Below are 9,707 nucleotides of genomic sequence, written 5' to 3'. Positions count from 1 at the left end.
GAATTGGCAGCCATTTGCTTTTCTAAATCATAAATGTTTGTAGTTAGATCCTGAAGCTTAGCTTTGCGGTCTTTATTGGAATGGACAGAATACAAGATAATTTGTCCGCTCATATATGTTTTTGAGAGACTCCCACAACAATGAAGATGAGACAGCATCACTCCTATTGAGGACTATATATTCATCTATTGCAGACAAGGTAAAAATATTAAATGCCTCGTCTGACAACAACAAAGTATTGAACCTCCAGTGTGAGAAAAAACGTGGCTGGCCCACAAATTTGATATTAACACTAAGTGGTGCATGGTCAGAAATAACAATTGCGTGATAATCAGACTCAAGGGATTAAGGAATTGTCAATAAAAAAATAATCAATACGTGAAAAAGACTGGTGCACCTGAGAGTAAAAGGAATATGTCCTGGCACTAGGGTTGTAAAATCGCCAAGGGTCCACAAACCCATTTTTACTTATACAATCCGAAATGGATTTGGACATAGAAGACTGGGTCAGGGATAGAGGGTTTGAACGAGCTAAGGCGGGGTCAATAACATAATTCAGATCACCAGCCAGTATTAAAAGATGGGTGTCAAGAAAAGGGAGGATACTCCACAACTTGTCTGTAAAACCCGGATTATCAAAATTCGGAGCATATACATTGACCAACAATACAGGGTTATTACAAAGAGTGCCAACAACTATTAGGTATCTCCCATTCTTGTCAGCCACTATCTTTGAAGGAGTAAACTGAACACTTTTATTGATCAGAATAGCCACCCCTCTGGCTTTAGAATTAAACGTTGAGTGAAACATGTTTCCCACCCATGGACACTCACTCACTCACTCACTCACTCATTTTCTACCGCTTATCCGAACTTCTCGGGTCACAGGGAGCCTGTGCCTCTCAGGCGTCATCGGGCATCGAGGCAGGATACACCCTGGACGGAGTGCCAACCCATCACAGGGCACACACACTCTCATTCACTCACGCAATCACACACTATGGACAATTTTCCAGAGATACCCATGGACACCTAAGTCTAATATGGTCCCTGTCCTGCAAATTGATCTCCTGCAGAAATATTATATCACTCTTCAGGCGCTTTAAGTGTGAAAATATTTTGGACCGCTTAATGGGGCTATTCAAGCCTTTCACATTCCAACTCAAAAATCGAATACCAGTCAAATCACCAGACTTTTGACGAGTACTGGCCATAGCTAACAGACATTAATTTAGATGTAGGCTACACATTTAAACTGGTCATTCCACCCACCCCCATGAAAAGAAAAGGGAAAAAAGTGCAAGCACATACGCTGACACACAGACAAAATGAAACAGACATAGATGTGAACAAACATGAAAAATTAAATGATCTTCACAGAACATTGGACCGTGTCCACTTCCCACCCTCCCCCCACTGCAGATTTCCCCATTCCCAAAACGACAGAGACAGAAGTGTAAGCTCCTAAGCGGAGCAAGAAAAAAGAAACGCTTACGACTGTATATCTAACCATAACCTATAAAGAAAGCTCCTACAGAGCCATTTTAAAACAAAAAGAAAATTGCATGGCACGCGGGTAATTTTAAGGCACGTATACAAAATTAAATAACCCCTCGATACTCACTGGTAGCGCGGTAAAAACTGAGTTAAATAAAACAGAAAGTTATAATTACTCACCAACAAAGTCCTGTTGGGCCAACCAAATTTGCAAATAAACAATATGCAACCCTCATATAATCAGTCTATTTTTTAATTTTACTAATAAATGCCTTAGCTTCAGCTGGTGAAGTGAAGTTGCGCTGCACTCCCTCGTATGTGATGCGTAACTTGGCTGGATGCCGAATCGGACTCCTTCGATGTCCCTTAGCTGGCGTCGAACCTCATTAAAAGCTGCACGGGATTGTGCTGTTTTAGCGGTGTAGTCAGAGAAGACGGTGATAGTCATGTTGTGTAGTTTAATCCGTTGTAGCTCCCTGGCTTTCTTGAGGATATTCGCAAAGTCTGTATAACAGTGGAGCCTTGCTACTATCGCACGTGGACGTTCGCCCGGCTTAGGCTTACGAGCTAGGGTCCAGTGAGCACAATCCACAAGCGGTTCTTTCTCAAGTGTAAATGCCTCCATCAAGAGTTTTGACACGTGGATAAATTATTTGGAGTATCATTTGGAGTAACATTGTTACGGTGTGACCTAGATTCCAAATCATCACATTTGCTCTCCAATTTAACCAGTTCTCCAGATATGTACTCCACCTTAGCACGGAGAGTGGCTATGTCATCGGTGCAATTGGAGAGGGACTGCTCCATCTCTGACACAGTGTCTTTGAGTCCGGTATAGCTTTGCTGCATAGCGGAAATATTGGGAGAAAGATTGGTTTTCAGTGCTAGCATCTCAGATTTAATCAAGGAGAGGTTGTCACCTAACACTGAGTGAAGTCCAGCTTTAAATATTGCTAGTATTTCTTCACGAAGGGTGCAGAGAAGCTCAGTCCTGAGAGCAGTAACATTGGCATCGGCCGGCGTGGCCTCTAGCGACGGCGTGGTTTTATCACGAGGCGAGGATACAGCGTTGACAACAGGCCGTAGGTGAGGCTGAGAGGCGCTTGCACTTTTATTGTCCATGGGTGGCCTTGTAGTCGCTGAAAATCAAAATAATTCTAGTTCAAAACAGGTTTAGAAAAACTTATAAGCTACCAAAAATCAGCAAATCGTGCCTAAAAATAATGGAGAAACAAACTCTGTAGGAGCGAAGCTCGATGCGACCTACTCCATGCTTAGCTAAGCCGGAAGTCAAATTGTACGTGTTTAACAGACACTGAAGATGGCAGACTCTTAACCTTCCTATTTTCCCTGGGTCTATTTGACCCTGCTGAAAGGTTTAATGAAAGTTTAATGTGGCATAACTTGGGTTTTCATCCACATAATTGCCTAAAATTTACCAGGATTGTTCTAAATTATGAACTTTGCAAGTAAAATTAATTTTGTCTATTTTCGTTGAACTACGTGTTCAGACCAGTATATACTATGTGTTCTCCACTATTATACATTTAGTGGGGCAATAGGTCACACTTTTGCCCTTTTCAGCGCAATGAACATACATACAGACACAAAAATGCACACATAAAATGCCCACTAGCACACGCACCCAAAACACACACTCACACACCACAAACACACACACACACACATACAAATTGGACATCGCTTTTGTTTAGGCCTCCAGAAAAAAAAAAGCCAAACATTTGTAAATATTTCACACTTTTGATATGCCTTCGCCTAGCAGAGGGCAAAATATGATCTACTGAAATGATGCTACACACACACGTGCACACACACACACACACACACACACATACACACACACACACACACACACACACACACACACACACACACACACACACACACACACACACACACAAGCATTGGGCATTGCAATTCTGATCTACCAACAAGCTTCACACACACACACACACACACACACACACACACACACACACACACACACACACACACACACACATGTTCATATTTCTATAAAGAAGTTCAAAAATATTTATAATATTTATAAATTTATAAATTAAGTTGCATCAGTCAGCTTTGGCCTGGAGATTGCTAATGTTAATGTTAATAAGTAATGTTTGACATTTATCAGTCAGAGGTTATCCAAAATAATATTTAACAATTTCTGCTTATTTTACTCAAAAACATGGCATAATTTCATAAGGTTTATCGTTCATAAATTAAATATAATAAAAAAACATAAGGAGTATAAAAGAAGTTTTATTCACGTGAAATTATGCCATGTTTTTTTTGGGGGTGGGTGGGTGGGTTGGGGGGTGTAGCCTGTTGTTGGTTGATCAGATGACATCAGGCGGGCAAAATAGATATTACAAGTGTAAAATAGTGACGTGAAGTGACATACGGCTAAATATGGTGACCCATACTCAGAATTCGTTCTCTGCATTTAACCCATCCAAAGTGCACACACACCGTGAACACACACCCGGAGCAGTGGGCAGCCATTTTTATGTATTATATTACACAAAGAATGGTGATAATTGTATAATTTTTTTTTATTTATAAGCATTCAAGTCAATTTGGCCTGTAAAAAAAACAGGTTTTATTATTTGCTGTCATTAAAAATGGTCAAAATGGTTTCAAAACAATCTCCTGCCCTTGAAATATAAATTTCTGTTTTTTTTTAACTAAAAAATTATTCATTTTTGTTTATAAATAAGGTTTATTATACCAAATATATATATATATATATATATATATATATATATATATATATATATATATATATATATATATATATATTTTTGCAAAATATATGTTAATATGTTGGAAACAAGTTAGACTAAAAAGGTGAAAAAAAAATGGCTATCGTATATACTCCATTTTTTATAAGCAGTCAAAACAGACAAGGTCAAGTTGACTCGGCACTCCAAATTTGTATAGGAGGACAATAGGAGGGTTAAAGGAAAGAGACACAGGCATAATATGCCGACTGATAGGTGAATTGAATAACACAAAAGCCCCACCTTTTTACAGGACTTAAAGTATATGCTGCTAACATCTTGGTGCCAGAACACACCACAGCTTCAGGGGTCTAGGGGCGTCCATGTCTCGATGGGTCAGGGCTGATTTGGCATCAAAATGGGGACCAACACAATATTACGAAGGTGGTCATAATGTTATGCCTGATTGTCATATGGGATTTTGAGAGGTACGACAAAGATCTTGCATGTAAACAGACACTTGTTATAACCCTCCTGCCATCACACCTGTAAAATAATACATTATTTGGCAACAGATGTAAGTATACATGTCATATGGGATTCATTTATCACTATGGTGTATATATACTAAGATATTTTTCACCTTTTTCCCCCAGTTTGGTAATTTCCCAATTCTCATCTATTAGCCTTTATGTTTACTTATTCAATTTTTTTTTCTTGTGAAGCTATATTTAAGTACTCAATCTGCCCTCCATTTGAGAGCTGTTAAAGTTCCATTATAAAATGTTAAATGTTCTCTGATTAGTCAGTGTAGTTAATAAAATCATTTTGTTGTGTACACAATTAGAATACCTAAATTTTCCATGCTTTTAGTCAAATTAAAATGAACAAATTTTAAGGATTTTCTTTTACTGAATTTATTATGGCCTGAAGAGTCCCCACATGGTGCCTTGGGTAGAGCTATGTGTTGGGTGTACTAGCAATCTTTGGCAACTTACTTTACAGATACATACATGTACTGTATACATGTTTCCTCCATAGCATTTCCATCATGTATGTTGGCCTTAGTCATGACTTACTGTGTATGCTTCCACTGCAAGAGTTGAGTGCCAAGTTCTTTGGGAATGGGGTACTTTGTCTAAGATGTGCTCTTGAACTTTGGCAGTCACATGGTATAATCTTCTCAGCAGCACCAGTGGTCAGTTTACACTACAGGGATCCATGTCTATTTCTGCAGCCCGCACAATGGTTTACACCAGGCAGGTTATGGTGGTAATTTTATTAGCCACTTACACCCAGTATTCATACTACAATTGGTAATGGTGCAGATCTGCTGTCTTGGGGGTTGTGCTGATGTCCACAAAAAAGTACCACAATACAACATATTAAAGTGAAACTTATGTGGTCAAAGTTTGGCATCATATTTGAGTGTTTAAATTAGGTCTGGACTGGCTTTTTTAATGGAAACTTTGTGCTGATTGTAGCTCTATTTCTAAGTAAGCACTATTACGTGAACTGTGTAGGATTCATTTTAGAAGAGCTAAGGTATCTTTGCAAGATATGCCATTCCATTAACTGTAATAAAACTGAAATGTAATAAAATTGCAGATGACTATTAGGCTGTGGTACAGCTGATTTCAGAAAAAGAGTTACTGTTGTCCCTACATGAACCTTTAGGGTCAATAAAGCAGAGTATTGAAATTATGATTTTCATGCACAGTCATCTCTTTTCACAGAATGGTCTGAAACAACACAGAGGGTGCCATTTTTCTAGGTGGAAATGCTTTGTTAATGATAGAATTGCCAGAATGGTCCAAGCTGACAGGAAGTCTACAGTCAAATAACTCTAATTACCACACTGTGGTGAGCAGAAAATTATCTCTGAACTCAAAACACTTTAAAATTTAAGGCAGTTGGACAAGAACAGCAGAAGACCACATATAGTATTGCTCCCATCAGCCAAAAACCGATATCTAAGGCTATAGAGTGCATAGATTAACCAAAACTGAGCAGTTGAAGATACCTTTCTCTGAACTGCCCAGAGTAGGGGTACATGTGTACTTAATAAAGTGATTGATGTATCATGCAATTAAAACTGACTTCAAAATATTCTTTAAACTCCTAGTCACTATTTTACTTCTAATCCAGTATATAGAGGGTGCAGCCAAAATGTTTACTTTGTACCTCAGGGGTTGGGGGCTTGAATCTTACCACCACCCATGCTCCCTGTGCTTTGCAAACTTCCTGTATACTCTGATTTCCTTCCCTAGTCCAAAGACATATGTTATAGGATGACTGCAGTCTCTAAATTGTCCATGGTCTGTGAATGTGTTTGTCTGCAGTGGTGCCCCATGATGGACTGGCACCCTGTACAGGATGTTCCCCTGCTCTGAGTCCCCAGATATATGATCCAGTACATAGGACAGGCAGTTTAGTAGCCATGTTAGTAGTTTAGTTCCATGTAATTCATGCAACTGGATATATTGGTTTAAGATAAGTCTCATACAGTCCTGGAAAAAAACATTGTATTCTTCAGATATTCTCTCTCTAATGCAGACTCATCTCTCCATTTCAGCTAATAAAGCATGGCTAGCATTTTATTTATTTTTTTGTCTGTGTATAATTTATTACAGATGGTGAGGTTTCAGCTTATGAAAAAGAAAGTGTCCTCTGTTTTAATATATCTGCTAATAAAAAAGTACCTTGCTGAGTTAAATTTTACTTATTTATTCCTTTTCCTTCTTATTGGCTTTTCCAGATTGAAAGCTTATAAAAAAAACTGAAGCAGTGCTTGATGACTGTTTTCGCAGTCAGTCTACAAATGATTTATCTCTGAATAAGATAGTAGAACAATAAAGTCCAAAAATTATTAAGATTTATTACGATTTATTAGGATGTATTAAACAGCAACAAAGAAAACACAATCTAATACACTATTATTGGCCTGAAATAATGACAGTTAAAAACGGTTTTAGTCTAATTAGTGCAATATAGATAGATAGACAGACAGACAGACAGACAGACAGACAGACAGACAGACATTATGTCTGCTTGGACATTCTCTTCCAGAACATTGGGGAGCGCTCCAGCAGCGTGTTGTCACATGTTTCGCGTTTGGACTCACCTATTACTGTCTATTTATTTCCCCTGCATTATATCTAGCTTCATGGAGTCCTTGTCTTTTCTTTTCTATGTTAATTTATGTAACTTGTTTGTTTAACTGTGCCATGTTTCTTGTTTTCGGGTCGGGTTTTAATTCCTTGCTCTGGTCACTGCTGTTTGTGACACATTATATTTTAGAATATTGTATATATTTTCTGAATTTTAGAACAGGTGTGATATGTAGGATTCCACTACATGCTCTCAGATTAATGATAAGGAAGGCAAGAGAGAAGAGAGATGTCACTTGAAAAGAGTTGCAGGGTAAACTGCACTGCGATTAGGCAGTCGTGGCCTAATGGTTAGAGAGACTGACTCGTAACCCAAAGGTTATGGGTTCAAGTCTCGGGCCGGCCACGACTGAGGTGCCCTTGAGCAAGGCACCAAACCCCCCAACTGCTCCCCAGACGCCGCAGCAGAAATCTTTCTGAAATAAAATGTATAAAGATATTTGAAATTACAAGTCCTTCAAAAGGACCCTCGAAACCTTAAATAGAAGATGATTTGCCAAGAGGACTGGGCCAAAATGACCACAGTACCCTAAAAAATTAATTGCTTTTTACTGTTCTGTGGCTTGAACGGTATTCAAGGCAGCTAGAATTGATCAGATTTGTCTGAATAACAAATGCAATTCATTTTCTTTTACAGTGAAATAGTGGAACAGTGAGTCAATCAAAATTAATTATTGATCAGCATGTACTTTATAGAAACAATCCCCAAGGTAACTGTTAAAAGATAAACGTTGTTGTCTCAGCAGGGACACAGTTAATAAGTGGCCTTCACAAGTGAAATATTAAAACAGCTCATTGAAGAGAGTGTTCTGAAGGAATGGATTAACCACCAGTAAGCACTGGTGTATCAATAGTAAAGAGAAGGGACTTGCATCAGCCACCCAAGCACTCCCTAGACAATCTTAAGCACGAAAACAAGACAGACACTAGTGAGGGAAGCCAAAGTGAGGCCAGCAGTCTCTCTGAATATTTATAGAATACAATGGCTGAGAGTAGGGTAAACGTGCACCAGGCAATCATTTTGAGAGCTCTGACACAAAGCCAAAGTAATGCAGGGTGTTTAATAGTAAAAAAGTGAATATTTTAGAGTGGCCAATTCAGAGTCTAAATTCCTTTGAATTTTGACTTTGAAAATTTCACTAAGTGCATATTAGTCTTTAATAAAAAAAAAAAAAAGAAGCTTTTTCAAAGATTGTGTCATTTTTGATGCATTAAAAGTATTAAATAACCAACCAAAAAATCTAAATACAGTTTCCCTTCCACATTTCTGTGCCGCATTAGACAGCTTATCTGGGTTTATATTTACATTTAATGTACATTTTCATTGATGGCATTTAGCAGACCACTTTATCCAGAGCGACTTACAATTTTACATTTGGTTCTAAATGACACATTTTTGCCTTTTTGTAAATGTTAAAGGGTCATGCTCTATCCGAAACACCAATCATTTTAGCTGGCAAAGTTTTCTTTGTATAGCACTTTAAAGGAACAGTTGGAGTATGAATTAATCATAAAAACAGCACTACTGTCTGGTAGTTCCTGCCTAATCATGTGACCACTGTATCATAGACTTATAATAATTCCCTTAAAAATGTATAGTTCATTAACTCTAACCAGAAATTGCTTTATTACCTTTGTTTTATTTATATGATACCTTAAGCTAAAATAATTCTAAAACAGTTTTTAAAGAAAGTACATTTTATGTTTTATATTTATATATTTATACATTTCAGATCTGATGCTTCTACATCATCTGTCTTTTGGAAATGTGAAAAATACTTGCATAACACCTTTGGGTATTTTTTTAATTACTTTTTTGTACTTATTTGTATTTAAACTTATAACTATGGTGTGATATAACAAAAGGAAAATTATATATTGGTCTTTCAGAAAGAAGTTCATCATTTGATGCATTTTCTAATGTCAAGTGTCAGAAGACTTTAGTCACATCACAGTTTACACAGTTTATTCAGCATAAAATGTTAAAAGATCAGTGATAAGTTTCCAAAGTAAGCACTTAGATTAAGGAATAAAAGTGTGTATAATATATAAATAATGAATGTGTATAATGTATAAATTATATATCTTATCCATGTATTGCACTGAATATTATATGCAAGTAAAGTACAATTTAAACTATGAATTGTATATTGCACTGAATATTATATGTAACGAAAGTACAAATGTAAACTATGCATTGCACTGAAGAAGAATAAATATGTGCATGTAAACACTGTATAAAATGTCACCAGCTGTGGTGCCACTGATCAACAGTCTGTCGGGTTGTGGGTTAAAG

This window comes from Tachysurus fulvidraco, chromosome 20 (assembly GCF_022655615.1).
Source record: "Tachysurus fulvidraco isolate hzauxx_2018 chromosome 20, HZAU_PFXX_2.0, whole genome shotgun sequence".
NCBI lineage: Eukaryota > Metazoa > Chordata > Actinopteri > Siluriformes > Bagridae > Tachysurus > Tachysurus fulvidraco.
Note: the sequence above shows the minus strand (reverse complement) of the source record.